The 21,308-nt window shown below is 49.0% G+C and overlaps 1 protein-coding gene and 1 long non-coding RNA gene across 5 annotated transcripts in view; one reads left to right on the forward strand and one right to left on the reverse strand.

Annotated features, from left to right (window-relative positions):
- Positions 1–21,308, forward strand: part of LOC130369646 (uncharacterized) — a 196,225-nt gene that overhangs the window by 113,586 nt on the left and 61,331 nt on the right. The gene's annotated exons all lie outside the window — the stretch shown is intronic.
- Positions 15,017–20,508, reverse strand: LOC130369669 (uncharacterized). Of its 3 annotated transcripts, none has more exons than XR_008892858.1 (5): positions 20,445–20,506; positions 18,090–18,462; positions 16,235–16,336; positions 15,868–15,991; positions 15,017–15,703 (listed from the first exon to the last, which is right to left on the reverse strand). It is a non-coding gene; the product is annotated as an uncharacterized LOC130369669 (long non-coding RNA). The 3 variants fall into 3 exon arrangements; XR_008892859.1 differs by having other exon boundaries at positions 15,019–15,703; positions 18,263–18,462; XR_008892857.1 differs by lacking the exon at positions 18,090–18,462 and having other exon boundaries at positions 15,021–15,703; positions 20,445–20,508.

A 21,308-nucleotide genomic window follows, 5' to 3' on the forward strand; every position in this document is an offset into this window, starting at 1 on the left:
GCCCCGTGCCCATTACATGCGTCCGTTGCGTGATCCCCATTGACTTTAATGGGGACGGACGCGCAATGCATTGTGGATCCGTACGTTCCGTTGGAGCCTTCGGCTCAGTCAAGAAGTTGAAATATGTTCAACTTTTTCGGCAGCGACGGATCCGTCATCCAATCAGATCGCGTCTGCAAATTTAAGCACTGTGACGCGACTCGGGCTCTGACGATACTGGAAAGCGGGAAAGCGGGTCATCTTGCATCGCAACAAGCAGGAAGTAGCGGGAAGAACCCGGCGAAGCGATTAGATTGGCTGACGGATGCCTCTGCAAAGACTACTCCCCCATCAGTCAGCCACGCCTTCCCACATCAGTCAACGGACGCATGTAGTGGGCACGGGGCGTTACGCCTCGTGCCCACTGCACCGTCAGTCAACGGACGTGGGAAGGCGTGGCTGACGGATGGGGGCGTAGTCTTTGCAGAGGCATCCGTCAGCCAATCAAATCGCTTCCCGCTAACAACAACAAAGCCGGCGGGTTCTTTCCGCTTCTTCCTGCTTGTTGTGTTGTCATTGCAAGATGGATCCCGTTGTAGCAAGGATGGTGTTGGTTCAGGTTGCTGGTGCTTTGGTCCACCGACGTGGAAAGCAAGTGCATCGGCGTTGGTGGGTTCACCCCATTCTCCGGACACGCAACCAGAGAGGGGAGTATCACGCACTTGTGCAGGAGTTGCGTCTGGATGCACTCCTTTTCCATCAATATTTTCGGATGCCTCCGGACCACTTCGACGAGTTGCTTGGCAAGGTCGGTCCTCTCATTACCATGGCAGACACACGGTTTCGTTCTGCAATTGGCCCTGCCGAGCGACTCGCCATTTGCCTACGGTAAGGATACTTTTTTTTTTCATTTTTTATAATGATCACACAACTAGCGTTTCCATACAGCTCATTGGTGTGCACATACTGCTAGGCTATAGAAAAGGTGCCCATTTCCATCCACGGTGTTGTTTGCATAAGATTTCCTAATTAGGGAAGACATCTACCCATCTATAGCCATAGTAGTGTGCAGAGTGTTCCTGTTAAATCTCAGGTTATGTGGTAGAGCTATCTGTAAACAATCTAGTCATATTAGTTGTGGATGTCACATGGGATTATTTATGTATCAATGAAGAGTGTTTCAGATAAATGTGTTCCATCATAAAGCCTTTCTATGAACATGGTATGCAAGCAACCATGTATGAATAATAAATATAACTAAGCTGTCATGACTCATGCCCTGTATTTTTTAAAGTATATTTGAAGTATATTCTTTAATGCTTTCTTTTTTAGGTATCTTGCCACTGGCGATTCCTTTCACACGATTGGCTTCAGCTATCGTGTGGGCACTTCGTCAGTGTGTAGGATAGTGCGGGAGGTAGCCAGGGCCATCTGGACTGCTTTGGTGGAGGAGGAGATGTCTGTTCCCAAGAGGGCGGACTGGAGCACCATGGCCGAGCAGTTTGAGTGGCGCTGGAACTTCCCCAACTGCATCGGAGCGATTGATGGGAAGCATGTTGTGATACAAGCTCCAGGTAACTCTGGCTCCTTGTATTACAATTACAAGGGCACCTTCTCCCTGGTCCTCCTCGCCGTAGTGGACGCCGACTACCTCTTCCGGGTTGTGGATGTTGGAGGCTACGGCAGGACGAGTGACAGCGGCTCCCTCCGTAACTCCGCGTTTGGGGAAGCTCTTCGCGATGGCACCCTTGACCTCCCTCCCGCCCGCGTCATCTCCGGCGCAGAGCAGCGGGGGCCACTTCCTCATGTGTTTGTGGGGGATGAGGCGTTCCCACTCATGACCAACCTGCTGCGGCCATTCCCTGGACAACATCACACTCAGGAGAAGCGAGTGTTCAACTACCGCCTCAGCCGGGCTCGGCTGGTAGTGGAATGTGCCTTCGGGATCTTGGCATCTAGGTGGCGCATGTACCGGCGCGTGATTGGCACCAGTCCTGAGGTAGCTGAGGTGTGTGTGAGGGCCACCTGTGTGCTGCACAACTTTCTCGAGAGGAAGAAGCTGCAGGGGAGAAGACGCGGGGTGGAACCGAACATCGAGCCATCGACTGATCCTGAAGCCCTGCGTGATGCACCCAGGATGGGCTCCAACAACGCCAGCAGACTGACCATCCAGATGCGGGAGGCCTACTGTGCGTTCTTCAACGAGGAGGGTGCAGTGCCATGGCAGCCAAGAGCCTAGCAACACAAAGGCTCTTCAACCAAACAGCTCTTTTAAGAGCTACCCATATCTTAAGAAAAGAAGCATATTCCAACTACACCTGCACCTTCCTATACCTGCGTATACATTGTACATTTGCTCAAGGTTAAGTTTTAAAAGTAAATGTAATAATGATTGATAATGATTTGGTTTTGTTTTTCACAGATGACCCGAGCCAGCTTTCAAGAATCCCTATTGTCTTTATGCAAGTGTACTGAATAATTATTAATGTGCTAATATTAATATAACATAATTCCACTTCCAAATTATAATGTATTATAAATGTATTATAAAAGGAACACATCACAATCAAAGTAAATTTTTTAATTAAGAACACACAGAACAACAGAACAACAAAACGACAGAAACACCATAATTTAACACCATAACAACAAAACGACAGAAACACCATAATTTAACACCATAACAAACATAACCTCACGCACTCAGTCACTCACTCACTCACTCACTGTCATTCTCCCTAACCTCCCCCTGTAGCGCCGCCATATCTGCCCTGGAGACGATTTGGTACACCTCGTACCGCACCATGGCTCTATTCGCACTGGAGAGCCTTCTCATGGCTGGGAGGAGGGACATAAAGAATGTCTCGTCCTCAGAGGGGGGCTGCGGCTGTGGCTGTGGCTGTGGCTGTGGCTGTGGTTGCGGCTGTGAGGCCAGTGTAGCCAGCGGCTCCAGGAATGCCAGCATGCCCTGCTCAAAGGAGGACATCTCTGGCCTCCGCCGCTTTCTACCCCTGCCCTCTTCTGGGGGCTGCACGTGCCACTGGCTCCTACCCACAGGTCCACCCACAGGTCCACCGTCCGCTGCTGGGGCCGTGGCTGGGGCCGGGGCCGGGGCCGGGGCCGGGGCTGTGGCCGGGGCCGGGGCCGGGGCCGGGGCCGGGGCCGGGGCTGGGGCCGGGGCCGGGGCCGGGGCTGCTTCATCTGCTTCATCTGCTGCCTCTCCATGCTCCTCTCTCACCACCATCACCGACGCCGGGGATGGGTTGCGATGCGGGAGGTTGGAGGTGGTCCCTCTATTTTGTAGGAATGGCGCTAGGAAGCCCATCACCCCCATGTACCTCCACACAGGCTGCTTCTCACTGGCCCCTGCCCCACTCCTCTGGGCTTCCTTCTCCTTCACCCTCTCCCTCCGATATCGGTCCCTGAGGGACCTCCACCTCTTCATACATTCAGCCGCTGTAAATAAATATATGAAATAAAATTATTGATCACATTACAATCTACTTCATTCTTTTCATTGTTATTTTCTGTAAAGACTTAAACATTTATGTCTATGTACTCTTTATAATCTATGTAGCAGTAGCTATGCTGTAGCTGCTATGTTACGTTTTTTTGGATTCTGCACTGCATACACGGTCCAACTCGAATTAATAAATACAGGGATATTGTTTCCAAAACGCATATGTATACAGAAAGTGCATGTTTAAACATGTGTCAGCAATTGCAACTATACATTCTAGGTAGCAGTTAATTATATTTTGGAGGATGCTCATGCTGGACCATGCATGCTGTATTGCTAGCAGTCATTCAACACTGATTCATTTGAAAAGTAGTACATACATCGAAAATAATTAGAAAATAAATACATATTACCTGTTTCCCCCACCTCCAACGACACATCTTGCCATGCCCGATCTTTCAATGTGGTGTCCCTGTATGTATACATGGACTGATCATACAAAATCGGGCGAGAACCAACGGCGATTATCAGTTTGTCCTCCATTTTTTAATTAACTTCTCCGCCGCTCTCCCGCTTTCCAGTATCGAGCCCGAGTCGCGTCACAGTGCTTACATTTGCATACGCGATCTGATTGGATGACGGATCCGTCGCTGCCGAAAAAGTTGAACATTTTTCAACTTTTTGATGGTGGCGAACGCTCCAAGTCAACGGACGGATCCACAATGCATTGCGCGACCGTCCCCATTCAAAGTCAATGGGCAACGGACAACTGACGGAGGTAGTGGGCACGGGGCGTAAGCAGAGCGGAGAGCATCACAAAGGACAGCTCACACCCTGGCTTTCACCTGTTCGACCTGATGCCCTCTGGCAGGCGCTATAGGTCCATCAGAACCAGGTCTTCACGGTTCAGAGACAGCTTCTTCCCTAAAGCTGTATCCACCCTGAACACACACATGCACTGACCCCCGACTGACTGACCCCCCCTAACCTCCCACTGCTGTATTGTACTTTACTTTATTTAATTTATTATTTATTTACATTATTTACATTTCTATTTGGTATACTGTTGTTCTTGTTCTATTTATATATTTATTTATTTTCTCGAATGCACCAATTGGGAAAGCTTACTAAAAATGTTGTTGTACTTGACTCGTGCAATGACAATAAAAGGCTTTCTATTCTATTCTATCTATTCTATTCTATATGTCAGTGGAGTCGGCTTTCATTTTAAACACGAGCGCACACACACACACACATACACACACACACACACAACCACACACACACACCCACACACACACAAAAGTACATGGTTTAGTATTTTGCTGTCCTCTGCAGCGAGATCTCGTTCTCCTCTCTCCCAGCAATTCTGGCAGGGGAGGAGGGGGGGGGGGGGGGGCTCCAGTAATGAGTTGATCATCAGCAGTGGAGAGATGGTCTCTGGGTAGGTCTGCGCTCTTCTCTCTCTCTCCTCCCTCTACCTCTCTCTCTCTCTCTCTCTCTCTCTCTCTCTCTCCTCCCTTCTCTCTCCTCTCTCTCTCTCCTCTCTCTCTCTCTCTCTCTCTCACTCTCTCTCTCTCTCTCGCTCTCTCTCTCTCTCTCTCTCTCTCTCTCTGCTGTCTCTGTCTCGTCTCTCTCTCTGCTGTGTGTGTGTGTGCTGTGTGTGTGTGTGTGTGTGGTGTGTGTGTGTGTGTTGTGTGCGTCATCATCATCTAGGAAAGCAGAACCACTGCGCTAGCTTGTGGGGGAGAACAGGAAGTCTCGTTCACGAAGCAAAAAGTTAAGCGTTAAACCCAAACCACAGTCACTTGGAGGCACTTCTCTCTTTATGGAGACAAAGAACAACACTTTATAAACCAGTCTGATAAAAACCATTATAAAGGGAGTCCAAAGAATATAAAAATAAAAGGCTTTCTATTCTATTCTATTTCTATTCTAAAAATGTTAAAATTGACCATCAATCAATAATTCAAATACATTTGACATTAGAAATATAGTCTTTGCAAAATCTGCTAAGTTAACCTGATGGAAGATCTTAAAAGTCTCTTCCTTTCATGGTTAATCAAGATCAACTTTAAGAAGCCCAAGAAAATGTAGCATTTGGATTATAGTTGAGTAGGCTACATGAATATAAATCACCAAAACAGTGTGTGTGTGTTTATATATACTTGTGTGTGTAGTCCGTGCGTGTGTGTGTTCACATCTGCGTGTGTGTGTTCATATCTGAGTAAGTGTGTGTATTCATATCTGCGTGTGTGTGTGTGTGTGTGTGTTCATAGATGCGTGTGCGGGTGTACATGTGTCTGTGTGTATATTTGAGTGTTTATAATAAGGTGTGTATGTGCACGTGGCGCGTGTTCATATGTACGTGAGTGTGTGTGTGTTCATATATACGTTTGTTTGTTTGTGTTCATATACGTGTGTGTGTGTGTGTGTATATGTGTTTGTATTCCTGTATAGGCCTATGTGTTTGTGTATGTGTGTTTATATATGCGTCTGTGCATGCGCGCATGTTTATATATGTGTGTCTTTATTAGGGCTGGCAGTTTAACGTTATTAACAGCATTAACGCAAACCAATTTTAACTGCGTTCATTTTTTTAACGCGCGATTAACGCTCTTTTGCTTGCCAAACGTTGTAGTTGTTTCACCTGCTGTCTAGCAACAACTAGTCACATTAGAAAAACTACAACACCATACCGGATCTAGCTACAACCGAAACAAAACAACAAGAACGCCGCACAAACTTGTTGGGGCAAGCAAGGATACGGAGCGGGTGAAAAACTCCTTTAAAGTGTCTGTGTGTTTGTGTGTCACTCTGTTCAAGCCTGATTGTTTAGACTGGGACCTGGGGTTATAGCACGAACCTCGCTGAACATACCCAGGCTTTCTTGGGGGAAACCTGGCTCGACAGCCGCAACTCGCAGTCAGAGTTAAATGGTTCCACGACACTCACTTTAGATTCAATTTCTTGAACCAGGTTTTCCGCTTTAGGTTCAATGCGCGTTCACAAAAGGGGCGTTTCTCTGCGTCATTTGACTCTCTCTTATGCAAAATTATCGATCGAGAGCGGTGTATTTCACCCAAGGCGAGCAGTGTATTATTATGAACTCCTACGCGGAATTCAAAGTTCAAAGTTCATCACAGCCAAGGGGAACACGGTTGCCCATAATATGGCTAGGGTGGCGTGCTGGCAAAAAATAGCCGACCGTGTTATTCGAAAGTGAAAAGATTCTGCATATTGTCTGAAAATATCATGCATCATCATGCCTTTTATCCCATAGATGTGTTGCCAGCACGCTCCTACGAACATGGGGCCGAGTCAAAAATAAATATTAAAATATTATTCAATGCGGGAAGTTGTAAGCATCCATTTGAATAATTTCAGGTGAATCTAGCCTATGATGTGCAAATGACCATAGGCTCCAACCTTTAGTCACATGTTGATTACCTGTAGCAAATAAAAAGAAAACCCAAATTAGTACGACTGGGAGGGGGACCGCTCCACCACCCTTCACCACTTCGGAGGAGCTGTCTCTCGCCAATTAATAACGAAGGTCGGCCGATGATGGTGGAAGGGGGGATGACCTCTGACCCCACTGCCCGTCGACTTCCAAGGCGTTTGTAATGAGTATGTATTCATGTATTGGCAATGGACATAATAATTGTCATGCTAATCAAATGTGAAATGATTGAGTGTAAATTAATTGTGTCATTTTTAGTTTAAGGTACAAACATTATTTTGGAGGAGCCGCCGACAATCCATCTCCAATCAGAGGTATATAACTATCAAAACAAAGTATCACGTATTCATCTAAATGTTTAATTTTTGGGATGAATGTCCTATAATAGGTTTCCCTGATTCTTGCTGGAGACTGTCGGCCGGTGACTCCAGGGCGACTATGGAGGGGATTTTTCTTAACAATTATCACAGCTATAATATGAATTTGTAGAATACAAAAAGCCTAGGCCTAATTGTGTCACTGACATAGCGGTTATGTAAGGGATAATGGACAACACGGCGCTTGACTATCCAAGGTTAATGTACGTTGAACGCGTGGGGCCACCATTGAACTTGAAACACAGACACACTGCGCAACAGTAAATGCACGGCTCCTTTGTGTAGCATTGCCTACATACGGTCCAACAAGGACAATCAAATAACGAATGACCTCTGAGAGTCTGTAACTACGGACTTCCCCCGTTCCGATGACCCGGACTTCGCGCTCAAGAACCGCCTCATCCTCGCGGCCATCAAGGCGGCCCACCACCTGGACAACGCCTCCGGCCCGGACCCTCTCCCCATCATCGCCAGGCTCACCGCCTCCTTGACGGCCTCCATCCGCATCCGCCCTGCTGTCCCCAACGCCGCGACCCTTGCCTTTCTTGATGGCAACGCTCGCGACTGGGGACACGCCACCACCATCCTCCTGCGGGACCACTACAGGGCTACGGTGGCCCAGAAGGTGAGTGAGCTCTCCTGCCCTGCGGACCCTGCCTGGCGGCGCAACTTTGATGTGGCTGCCTCCTGGGCCGCTCGCCAGTACGGCCACCGCCTCCGCCAGGACACACGGACACCCTGCTGCAGGCTCGAGACCCCCTCCGGCCGCGCCCCTGCCGCAGAGGACGACGCCTACCTCTGTCCCCGTCGGCACCCCCCTTGGCTCCACCCGCGCCCGGCTGACCTTCAACCCTCCGGCTGACAGCGCCATCCTGGACACGCCCACCAGGAGGTCCACGAAACGCGTCAGCAACGCGAGAAGGTCCCGGATGACCTTTGACCCGCCCGCGGACGTCGTCACGCCGATCACGCACACGTGCATGTTCTCCAGACGTGCCAGCACCGCCAGGAGGCTTGCATCACTTACCAGGAAGCCTCGTTCGGCCTGCTCCACTGCTGAGGGGCTCATCAACGAGAACTCTCCGTAGCATGCCCCCAGGACGTCATCACCAGTGTGGGGTTGGGTTGGGGATCCAGGTGAGTTGTGTGATGATGCCATTTAATCTTGAACCTAACCCCAACCCTAACCCTAACCCGCCAGTGCCTCCTATCGACTCTCCTGATCTTCTTCCCTCCCCACCAACACCTGGGCACGCGAGTCCGGCCAGACCGTCCTCAACAAACACTACACCGCCCTCAGCCGTATCGTTGCCCTATAGGGCTCATGATTTGTGTTGTGTGTGTTATTGTTGTTGCCCATCACCTGTTCACCCTTTATACATTTTAAGGTTCTTGTATATTGTGGTTGTGTTTTGTTTTCTCCCGTGTGTCCCTCCCCGAGCCGTAGGTGTTTGTTGTTTTCGTGTGCCCCCCATCCCTCTCTCTCCTTCTGAGACGTGCCCCTTGCCTCGGCCCTTGCGCACGGCCCCTCGCCCCCTCGCCCTTTCACCGTCCACCCTAACCCCTCCCTCTCCTGGCCCTTACCTTAACCCCTCCCTCTCCTGGCCCTTACCTTAACCCCTCCCTCTCCTGGCCCTTACCTTAACCACTCACTCATCTGGCCCTACCCTGACCCCTCACTCATCTGGCCCTAACCCTGACCGTCCCCCTCCCTGGCCCTAACCCTGACCGTCCCCCTCCCTGGCCCTAACCCTGACCGCCCCTCCCTGGCCCTAACCCTGACCGTCCCCCTCCCTGGCCCTAACCCTGACCGTCCCCCTCCCTGGCCCTAACCCTGACCGTCCCCCTCCCTGGCCCTAACCCTGACCGTCCTCCTCCCCGGGCTCTGACCCCTGACCCCGTTGTGACCCTGACCCTTACCATGTTCCCCTTCTGGTCCCCCTCACCACCGTTCTCAGGTCCCCCCCCGTTTGGCTTGACCCCGCACCACTCGTGCGTGTGTGTGTGTGCGTCTGCCTCTCGGTTGTTTCCATTCGTTTCTATTCATTTATCTATTCATTTATCCGTTTATTATTTTTCATTTATCCCCTCATTGTATTGTGTTATTATTATTGTGTTATTATTTTATTCATCTGCCCCGTTTTAATCGTTTACATTATTTAATCTATTCAATTCACTCTGTGTGTGTCTTCTCCATGCATCCCGAATGCTGCTTAGCATTGGTTTATTTGGCGTCCTCTGCTGACAACTGTGAATGTTTGCAGCCGTTCAGGCTTGTTTACCTGGCCTGGCGTCTGATTGGTCCCCCCGCTTCCGGGTATCCATCTTGGAATGATGAAGCGTGACGCACTTTCATTGGGACGCTCGTACTTTATTCCATACCTTCTATTGGTTTATTTGCCCCTTTATCCCCTCATTGAATTACGTTTATTGTCTTTTATTGTTGTTTATCGTTTTTTATTCACCCGCCCCGTCCAATGTATTCGTTTATGTCCTGTCGGTACGATCGTTTACATTGTTTGACTCGCGTAATTCGTGTTTTGTGTGTGCTTCCCCGTACAGTCAGCATACCACATGTTATCGGTTTGTTTGGCGTCCTCTGTTGGCTGTCATCACCTATTGTCACCGTGCGGAAGTGTTGATCCAGCCTGGCACCTGATTGGCCCTCCCGCCTCCCGGGTTGCCGTGGTCACTTCTGCGCATGTCACGAACCAGTTCCTCTCCCTCCCCCTTGCCTGTCTGCGCAGTGGAACTCTGTGTGTGTGCTCGTCAACAACTATCACTGTCACCACGGCTCGTTTTTCGTTTTTTTGTATTTCTACGGACATATTCACGGTTTGTTGTTGCTATTTTATGTACCTGATGAAGTCACAATAGTGACGAAACGTCGTACTTTGCCCAACGGTAAGAAGTCAATAAAAACGGATTCTTACCGGACCACACTCGCATTTCTGAGAACCTCCCGATCACTTTTTAAATAAAACGAACCGTTGGATATGCCTGTTCCGAGCCACCACGACGACTGGACCCTGGTCCAGCGCGGCCGACGCCACCGCAGGCCCGGGACCCATCGGACATCCCCTCTCTGGTCAGTCTACCACCCGATAGACTCGCGCCTACAGCTAGACGCACATACGCGTCAGTCATGCACCCACATAGACGCGACTGGGTCCCCCGCGACCCATCTCCCCGGGGGGGGTCCCCTCCCTCCCCCCCTCCCCTCCCCTCCTCCCCCTCCCTCCTCCCCCCCTCCCCCCCTCCCCCTGCAGGCTCGAGACCCCCTCCGGCCGCGCCACAGAGGACGGCGCTCACCTCCGCCAAGCCCCGGCGCTGGACCCACGCCACGCCCCTCTGGTCAGCCCGTGCGTCCCCCCTTGGCTCCGCCCACACCACGCCCCTCTGGTCAGCCCGTGTGTCCCCCCTTGGCTCCGCCCACGCCACGCCCCTCTGGTCAGCCCGTGCGTCCCCCCTTGGCTCCGCCCACGCCCGGCTGGCCCTCGACATCCCGGCGGATGGCGTCGCCCCGGACACGCCCACCAGGGGGCCCACACGCCACGTCAGCACTTCAAAGAAAGGCTCACGGCCTTCTCCTGCCCTGCCGCTGCCGCGGAGTGAGCCCCGCCCTTCCGGGTCGTCTCTCCTCCAGCCCCTCGCCACGCCCCTTCGTACGACTACGACACCCCCCTGTGCGTTTGCCGAGACCTCCGCTCGTCGGGACGCTGCCCCCGCCGTCACTCCCCTTGGCTCCACCCGCGCCCGGCTGACCTTTGCCCCGCCCGCGGACAGCGTCACCAGACACGCCCACCAGGAGGCCCATCGGGCATGCCAAGGTACTGGGGGCGAGTCCCTTCTTGTCGGTAGCTACGCGACCCGGAAAAAAGGCTTCTGAAAAAAGAAAGAACAGATCACAATGTCTCACGATCGCTAGATTGGGGACCTCATAACCTTTGTGCTTTAATGTGGGCGTGTGTCGAGGATCTCGGGGAGTTGCATGATGATGGCCCGTGCACCCGGAGTCTCCTTTAATGCTTGTGCCTAACCCTAACCGTTTCTCTGGCACCTTCCTGTCAAAATATATTCACCGAAAACGGCCTGCACCGAGCACACTTAGGATTTTGCTGTGCAAAGCCGCTACGGCCAGCAGCATATGTGATGCCCGACTCCACATCTCGGGGGGGGAAGGTCGCACGGACTTGGCGCCGTTGGAAAGCCGCTCCTCCCTTTGGGGGGGGTGCGTCTGCCTCCCGTTTCTCTAGCACCTTCCTGTCAAAAGATATTCACCGGAAACGGCCTTCACCGGGGTGCACTTCGGTTAAAACCCCCTTATCCTAACCCTAACCCTAACCTTTGTTGGTGTGCAACCTTTTTTAGTTTATTGTTTCTAGATCCAATAAATATTTACTTTTTTAACTGCTTCTGGAATATACTTACTCAATCTGGTCCACGGCGTGCAGTGATGTTGTTCAGACCTTCTCCTTTTGTCCTGGTGGTCTATTGGGCGGTGAGTACCCCAACATCTGTGTGTTCAGTTCAGTTTTTTCTAAAGTGTGTACACACTGCAAGACTATGAGAAGATAAAACACACACAGAGAAACAACAGGGACACACTCCTGCCTTCCCCGAACAATGCCATTCCAACATTAAGGCTTTTTTCATTACAGAAGAGAGTATGGGTTTGTGATTTTTGGGCGTGTGTCCATGTGTGTGCATATATATACATATATATGTATGTGTGTACACTGAAGACCGACACAACATCTACTACGATCTACTCAACCAACCGGCCCAACTCCACCCGCCGCCCCTCCCTTGAACCATTCTAGGGTCACTTATTGGGAACTACCACCAGCCCACAACCAGCTTACCACCAGCCTACCAGACGATCAGCAACATCTTGTTTCCTGACCTGAACACAATCTACCTCCCAGCTAAGACAATTCACCATCGGACCAACCACATCCCACCAACCCTCTACCTTTGACTTTTTCCTTTTTGGTTTTGCATAGTTCATTCCCTTGCATTTTTTATTTTCATTTCTTATTTTTAGTTTACTCTACGATCTGACTCACAGCTGCATAACCACAACTACATCTGTTCTAGCAAATCTTTTTTTCAATGCGAATTGCGGTTTAACCTTATGATAGTTTGTTTTGCATTTTTAATCTGTTTTCCCTTTTTCTTTTCTTTTTTTATACCCCAACCCCTTCCCCGCTTTTCTTTTTCTTTTGAATTAGTCTGGGTCCCCCTTTAAAATGGCTAACTCTTATAAAAACAGATTTAGCCTATTGGGTACCTACAACACAGTACCACAGAAGCCTCCTCCTTCCAAGGTTACTCCTGTTGGGACAGACACATCAAGCAATTCAGAGTTTTTATTAAGCAAAACCTAGTTTAAACTTCTCCAATCGATCCACCACACAGAGATTCTGTCGGAAGCCCTCATTACAGGGGTCCCCCCACTGGGGATGGCTAGAAAGGTAGCTTACCTCACAGCCTTCATCAAACCGGCGGCTCCGGACGACATTGTTTTAACTGAAATTAAGAATAACACAATTGACTGGTTGAATAATAATTTACGGATCCTACAGAAACATTATGGAAGAATCCGAAAGGATTTCCCCTTGACCCTGAGCCCATTTAGTGAGGAGGCCCTTGAGAGAGCTCTTAGATGGGCCCGCCAAAGGTACGGCAGAGGCCTGACTCCCTCATCTATCACTACACTTCGCTCATTGTTAACCAGTCTTACTGCCGATCTGCCACCACCTACTACTCCACTGCTTATCTCAGACAACGCAAGCCTTCCCACCGCTCCCTACACGACCACTAACTGCTTCATTTCCCTTCAAACACCGCAACACACTCATCTTACCTTCCAGGCCCTTACCTATCCCTTCTCTTCTCTCCCTCCCACCATTTTCCCTTGGTTTGGCCCGACGCTTTCCTCCCACCTCTACAGCTACACCAGCCCCTCAACCACCACGGCAAAACCACCCTCCCCTACCACAACGCCTCCCGGTGGTCAGACCACGTCCACCTCCTGTCATCTTACCAGCACAGACTACCTTAACTGACACCATTCCTCCAACTCCTATAGATCACACCTCAGTGACCCTCCTTAAGTCTTCCACACCAGACCTTGAACCCCCAATTACATCTCTTACCTGTTCAACCCCCAGACCCAGTCGTCTCTCCCGCAGGAGAAACCCGACTCAGGGGCAGCTTTGCCCTTTGACCTCTCCACTGATGTTGACCTCCTCACCGCCTTCTCTGACGGAGGAGACCACTTTAACAGTCGTCAAACAAAATAACACAAACCAGAATGCAAAAAAACAACCCAACCTGCTCACCTTCATTGCCGAGATCCACCCTTGTTCTCCTTCACCTCCTTTGATCCCTCCTGCAGATGGATCTACCACAACAGGGGAAGAACCGAACATCACATCGTCTCACCAGGCTCCATCTCCTCTTCCTACCTCTTCCTCTTCTTCCTCCCCCTCCTCTCCCCCATTACTCCTCCCCTCTCCATCTGAATCATCGGTAGATGACCAATCCGGGTCCCCTTCTTGCTACCAGCCCCGTTTACACCCTTACACCAACCGGAAGGCCTCCATTTGGTCCCTCCCCATTAGACAACCGGTCATTATTATGGGGGATTCTAATATTGCCCGCATACCTACATTTAAATTGGACTGTATCCAGGCAGACAGCTATCCAGGAGCGACACTTAGACATCTCACGGCCATCCTGCTTAGGCTTACGTCCCCTAGACCGGACACAAAATTGACAACTGCCTTAGGGTACAGACAGCACTCACCATCATCAAAGACACCCGTCGATTGGTCAGATTAGCCAGAGAGAAGTTCCCACAGGCCCGTATTGTTATTCCTCTGCTAACCGTTTCCATCAGGTTATCCGCCTGCCAACTTCGCTGTGTTAAAGCATTTAATACCTTTGTAGAGATCACATAGAGGACGTGGACTCCCGCTCTGGCTACCTCAACCAATTATCTTTACTCAAATTTCAGACCACTCATGATAACATCCACTGGACTCCGGAGACGGCGAGATCGATGATGAGGGACTGGCTGGACCAACTGGGTTTACAGTTGGGTCGCCAGGCGCAGCGCCGCCCCCCCGGTCTCCCTTTCCAATGTCACTAACCTCTCCACCGTCCAGCTGTCCCCGCTAGAACGCGAGGTCCTCGAACGTGGCCTCGCCTTCATCCCGACACCGTCACTTCCAGACCGCGACCTGTTGAGGCGAGACATGCACACATATCACCGGCGTCTTAAAATTCTGGATTATTCTGATTTTGATCGATTTTTCCCATCTACCGTTTACCATACCGTCTATGTGGGAGCCAGCCATGGAGTCCGTCTCGACACCCATACGCAATCTGATTGACCCCGACCTCCGGTCCTTTCGTGACCTCCGACCCCGACGTCATAAAGGGGAGGGTAATATCAACACCCAACAACAGCAGGCTCTGAAAGATCTAAAATCTCATCAGAGATTATTATTAAGCCGGCAGATAAAGGTGGTCAAATAGTCCTACAGGATCGGACCAATTACGTTTTGGAGGCGACACGTCAACTTCACGACACTACATATTATCGCCCTCTCACGCAGCCGATGTACTTGGAGACACAAACGATGGTCAGAACTTTAATTGATCAAATGAAAAAGGAACACCTTGGTACTGCGAAACAAACCAACTACCTCTACGGCCCGGATCTCCCTCATGCCAGATCATTTGATCATAAACATAAGGCCCCAGAGAGCTGGACTGTACCATATCTGGTCCCTCCGGGTCGTCCCATTGTGAGCGACTGTGGTTCGGATTCTTATCGCCTGGCAGAATTTTTTGATTATTATATAAATCCCCTGTCCCATTCACACCCGAGTTACGTCAAAGATACGTATACATTTGTAAATAAACTGAAACATTTAACCGTCCCCGACGGTTAAATGGGGACGGTTAAATGTTTATTTTCTCTCTATACCAATATCGATACTTCTCTTGGCTTGGAGGCTGTTAAAAAAAAAGCCTTGGAATCATCACCCGTTTTATCTCGTCCTGATTATTTTATTTTACAATTTTTACAGCTTACCCTTACCCAGAACGATTTTCTGTTTGATAAATCTTTTTTCCTCCAAATAAGCGGTTGCGCTATGGGTAGAAAATATTCACCGGCCTATGCAGACATCTATTTGGCTGACTGGGAAGAATCAGCTCTTCTCAAATGCCCGTCACGCCCGCTCCTATATTATCGGTACCTTGATGACATTTTTGGCTTATGGGATAAATCCGAGACAGAATTAAATCACTTTATTCACATTCTTAGTTCACACCACCCCCGTATCACACTTAAACATACTCTTCATCTCCAGCAGGTCCCCTTTTTGGACACCATAGTCTTCTTTACTGAGGTAAAGGATGGTTACAAAACATTAGGCACTAAAGTATATTTCAAAGACACTGACAGACATTCTTTATTATTTAGCAGCAGCTACCATCCCCGACACACTTGTAGTTCTATTATCAAATCCCAACTTATCCGCTTCCATCGTATTTGTTCCCTCCCTCACCATGTAGTGGAGGCTACTAGGACCCTTTTTGAGGCCCTTAGGCCCCGCGGTTACTCCAAACGCTTTCTCCGTACTATCAAGCATGAAGTAGCCGCTCTCTTTCCATCCGACCAGGCCAACTTCTCTGGAAAAAACAAAAACATAGATCAGCAATTAATCCCACTCGTCACAACATTCTCTCGCTCACTAGGCCCCCTTCACCAAGCCATCAAACAGCATTTCAACGCTGTTAAACTTCGAACCACTCCACTCGCAACCTTTAAAGTCATCAGTGGCATATCGCCTCAATAAAAATGTAAAAGATATGCTGGTTCATACGGCACTAAATAAGACGATACGCACAACCCTGGATCCCTACTTCACTCACCTCAAATACATCTTCAACTTGGCAAACTCCCATCTGGCAGACCTTCTCGCTGCTTTCCACCAATGTTGTTTATGCCATCCAATGCAGACAATGTAGAACCATCTATGTGGGCGAAACAGGTGCCACTATAAAACAGAGACTTTACCAACATATATATCATATTCAGAGGGGGACGGTTTCAAAGTTATTGTACGCCCATTTTGCCAAACATGATATTTCCAACTTTTCCCTCTCTGGCCTGGAGACCAATCTAGGTTGGACCCTGGTCCAGAGAAGGGCAGCGGAGAGAAGGTGGATTTTCAGGCTTGATTCTACTGCTCCGTTGGGCTTAAATGAGGGTGGTCCTCGCCCCCCTTCGTAACTCATCTGTTTATTATTTATTCCTTCCTTTTAGTTCCAGTCAACATCCAGCCCTTACTATAACTTAACCATAACCTCCTCCATCTCCTCTCCTAACCATAACCTCCTCCATCTCCTCTCCTACCCATAACCTCCTCAGTATCCTCTCCTACCCATAACCTCCTCCATCTCCTCTCCTACCCATAACCTCCTCCATCTCCTCTCCTACCCATAACCTCCTCCATCTCCTCTCCTAACCATAACCTCCTCCATCTCCTCTCCTACCCATAACCTCCTCCATCTCCTCTCCTAACCATAACCTCCTCCATCTCCTCTCCTACCCATAACCTCCTCCATCTCCTCTCCTAACCATAACCCCCTCAGTATCCTCTCCTACCCATAACCTCCTCCATCTCCTCTCCTAACCATAACCCCCTCCATCTCCTCTCCTAACCATAACCTCCTCCATCTCCTCTCCTACCCATAACCTCCTCCATCTCCTCTCCTAACCAAAACCCCCTCCATCTCCTCTCCTACCCATAACCTCCTCCATCTCCTCTCCTACCCATAACCTCCTCCATCTCCTCTCCTAACCATAACCCCCTCCATCTCCTCTCCTAACCATAACCTCCTCCATCTCCTCTCCTACCCATAACCTCCTCCATCTCCTCTCCTACCCATAACCCCCTCCATCTCCTCTCCTACCCATAACCTCCTCCATCTCCTCTCCTACCCATAACCTCCTCCATCTCCTCTCCTAACCATAACCTCCTCCATCTCCTCTCCTAACCATAACCTCCTCCATCTCCTCTCCTAACCATAACCCCCTCCATCTCCTCTCCTAACCATAACCCCCTCCATCTCCTCTCCTAACCATAACCTCCTCCATCTCCTCTCCTACCCATAACCTCCTCCATCTCCTCTCCTAACCATAACCCCCTCCATCTCCTCTCCTAACCATAACCTCCTCCATCTCCTCTCCTAACCATAACCTCCTCCATCTCCTCTCCTAACCATAACCCCCTCCATCTCCTCTCCTAACCATAACCTCCTCCATCTCCTCTCCTAACCATAACCTCCTCCATCTCCTCTCCTAACCATAACCTTCTCCACCTCCTTCCTAACCATAACCTTTCTTGTCTATATTATAGCTCTTCCCCCTACCCCAACCCTTTATTATTATTATTATTATTTTATTATTTTCTTTATCCTTTTTATTATCATTATCTTATTATCTTATTAGCCAAAGTTATTATTTTAATATATTTGCTTGTGCCTGTGCCCTCCGCTCTCTCCCATGTGCCACTTGCTCAACCTAACCCTAACCCTAACCCTACGCAAACATATTCATGGCCGAATGGGAGGTGGCAGCCCTGGCGTCCTGTCCCAAAAAAACGTTACACTATTTTAGATTCCTGGATGATATTTGGGGGGTGTGGCCACACTCTAGGGAGGATTTTGACGGCTTTTTAACCATTCTAAACACTCACAACCCGTCCATCACTATTAAATCTACCTTTAGCCCCTCCTCTGTTGACTTCCTAGACACGACCACATTTAAGGGCCCAGAGTTCCCATCCACATCCCGGCTGGACATCAAGGTCTACTTTAAAGACACTGACACACACGCTCTGCTGCACAAGTCCAGCTTTCACCACAGACACACATATGCCGGGCTTGTAAAATCACAATTGCTTAGGTTCCATAGGATCTGCTCTAGGCCTGGGGACTTTCAGTCAGCCACCAAGGTACTATTCTCTGCGTTGTCCACCAGAGGGTACTGCAGATCGTTTCTGAGAAAGGCCCTCGGAACGTTCAGAGAAACCAAAGCGGTTGCTGTTGGCCCTCATCTCCCCTTCGTTACCACCTACTCCCCGTCGGCGGTTCGTCTAGTGAGGGAAATTAAAAACAATTTTTCACACATGGTTAGTTCAACCACCCTCCTTAATAATGTGGTAGAAATTAGTGAGTATATTCTATGGTAAACCATGATTATTAATAGGTTTTATATTTTTAATTGTGGAAAACAAATGATGCTTGCAGAATCTGGGTTCAGGGCAGATGGTGCAACAGAAATGTCTTGGGAACTGCGGGGTCAAGTCATGTTGACCTCAGCCTGTCGGCCTTGGGGCAAGCTAAAGTTGACCCCAGCCTTTTCAGCTTTGGGTCATCTTGGCTAATGGGGTTGATCCACACGGACCACAGAACTGGGCAGTTGATAACATGCTGGGACGAAGATTGACAGGCGGAAGCCCCATTGTGATCCCATTGTGACTCCATTGTAAACAAAGAAATTCCTATAGGTGTATAAAGTGAGGCTGCAGCTCAATGTTCGGGCAGAGGCTCTGCAGACTCACTCAGGCTGTTGTCGTTGTTGTTTTTCTGCACGATAAAGTCTTTTGTCAATTCTTGCTCCGGACCCCTCGTTTTCATTTTACTCTCTCTCTTGAATTAGTCTAAGTGTTTTATATCTCGGTAAATCTTCAATAATAACTTTAGCATCATCGCAGCGTTTAGGAAGAACAAGAACCTCCGGGACATCCTTGTCCAGGCTAAACTCCATTCGTCGTCTCGCCCTAGACCGAATGCGCAGGGCCAATTTTTCTGGTACCGACCCTGGGTACGCAATCAAACCACACACGACGTGTTCCCTACACAGGGACGGGGGAGCCCCCTCTCCAAGAACTGTGTCTATCTAATCTGGTGCGACGTCTGCGGCGCTCAATATGTGGGAGAAACCCAAAACACTTTGCTCACTAGGTTCGCCCAGCACAGGTACAACATTCTGCGAGAGAAGGACACACACCTCCCTCTAGTGCAACACTTTACTATGCACGGCTTGCTCTCACTGTACGCCACGTCGTTACATAGCAACCTTAGGTGGTCTACCGCTAGCAGACGTCAAGTCGAACGCCTCTGGATTCGACGTTTGGGTACCGTACAGTGTTGGGCAAGTTACTTCCAAAATGTAATATATTTCATATTACTAGTTACTTGCATTTGAAAGTAATAAGTTTCTTTACAATATTACCTTCTGTGTAGAGTAATAAGTAATAAGTTACTTATTACTTTCACCAAAATAAACATTCAGGACAAGGCGGAGGGGGGGGGGCAAACATTAAAGTCTAATGAGGTCTATATTGCATCTGCATGTAGTGTGTTCCATGAATGGCTGAATTACAATAATGTTATGATATAGAATAATTAAACAACCAAAACCTTTACACGACATGACACAAACTCTTTTTCTATGCCTCATTTATTAGCTCCTTAGTTACAAAGTGCAGCCACACAAACATTTAACAAAAAAAGTTGCATTTCTATGAAATCAAACATGTTAATAGTTTATACTATTTCAATAATAAAATAAAAGTGCACTTCAAGAATGACGTCTAACAGCCACCAGACAGGGCATGTTTTGTAATTAAGTATTTTAGAACCTGAGCATATATCCTGCCCTGAAATAGCAGTAAATAGCAGTAATAAAAAAGAGCATGAGAACAGCATAAATAATGAAACACATTCAACATTTCAGTCCCACAGAGACTTTACAAGGAACTTATGCTTAGAGCCTATTAATGTTTTGGTTAGGACCAAACAACAAAGTCTTAATAGACAAAATATACAGCCAAACAAGGGCTGGAGTCTGTGTGGCTCGGATTGTAACCAAGCCCCCAGGAACACATACTTCCGCAATCCACCAGTGCTCAGCGGCCAAGCCTGGTATTGCAGCTGTTTAAGCGGGCTGTGGACGGGTCCCTCAAATCATGAGACCCAGAAGTAGATATCTCCGTTCACTCCAATACAAGTGGGGAACAGGAATGTGTCTCCGCAAAAAATGTCTGGATATCAATCAAAGGCTAATAATTACCTTCATGCCATGTCCTCAAAACGCCACCTCAAGCGTTTTATTAGCCCTTATCTCGCTGGGGAAGGGGTGTGCAGCTGAAAGGAGTCGTAGTGAAACAAATGGCATCCGAGAGGGCCTAGTTCAGTGCTCCATTAACGTGTCCGATTTTTGGACTGGTTCATCTGCTGCTCAATAACTCTCACGGTCCTCTGCTTGCGATCATTGTGATTCATCATGTATTGATCCATTTATTCAAAAGATCCAAAGACAAAGAACAGGTGCATTACGGTATCATTTTATATTGTTGTTGGACCGGAGTGGGCGGATGGGCACGCATGCGTTCTATATTTCTGCATCCGGTACGTCACGGACTAGGCCACGTGTCTGGGCCCCATAACGCGGAAGCAAATCGCTCCTGTATGTTACCCTGCGCCACTGAGCAGTTTGTATAGGAATGAATGGGCGGCCACTTTCCAGTCCGTGGTCCATCCTTTATTATGTCCATGATTGTAACGCGTTACCGGACTCAGTAACTGTAATAATATTACCGAAATATAGTTAGTAACGCGTTATATTACTCCGTTACTGACTAAATGTAATATATTACGGTAACGCGTTACTTTTGTAACGCGTTACGCCCAACACTGGTACCGTACAACCGGGGGGCCTTAACGTGCGCGGGGGGGCTTGGGGATCAGGTTCGGGAGCCCTAACCCTAACCCTCAACAAATTAAAATCTCGCCATGATTATTATCAAACCGGCGGATAAGGGAGGGCAAATTGTAATCCAGGATCGAACTAATTACATTCTGGAGGCGACACTTCAACTTAATGACCCCATCTACTATCGCCCTCTCACGCAGCCCATGTACCTGGAGCGTCAGG

This window comes from Gadus chalcogrammus, chromosome 17 (assembly GCF_026213295.1).
Source record: "Gadus chalcogrammus isolate NIFS_2021 chromosome 17, NIFS_Gcha_1.0, whole genome shotgun sequence".
Classification (NCBI taxonomy): domain Eukaryota; kingdom Metazoa; phylum Chordata; class Actinopteri; order Gadiformes; family Gadidae; genus Gadus; species Gadus chalcogrammus.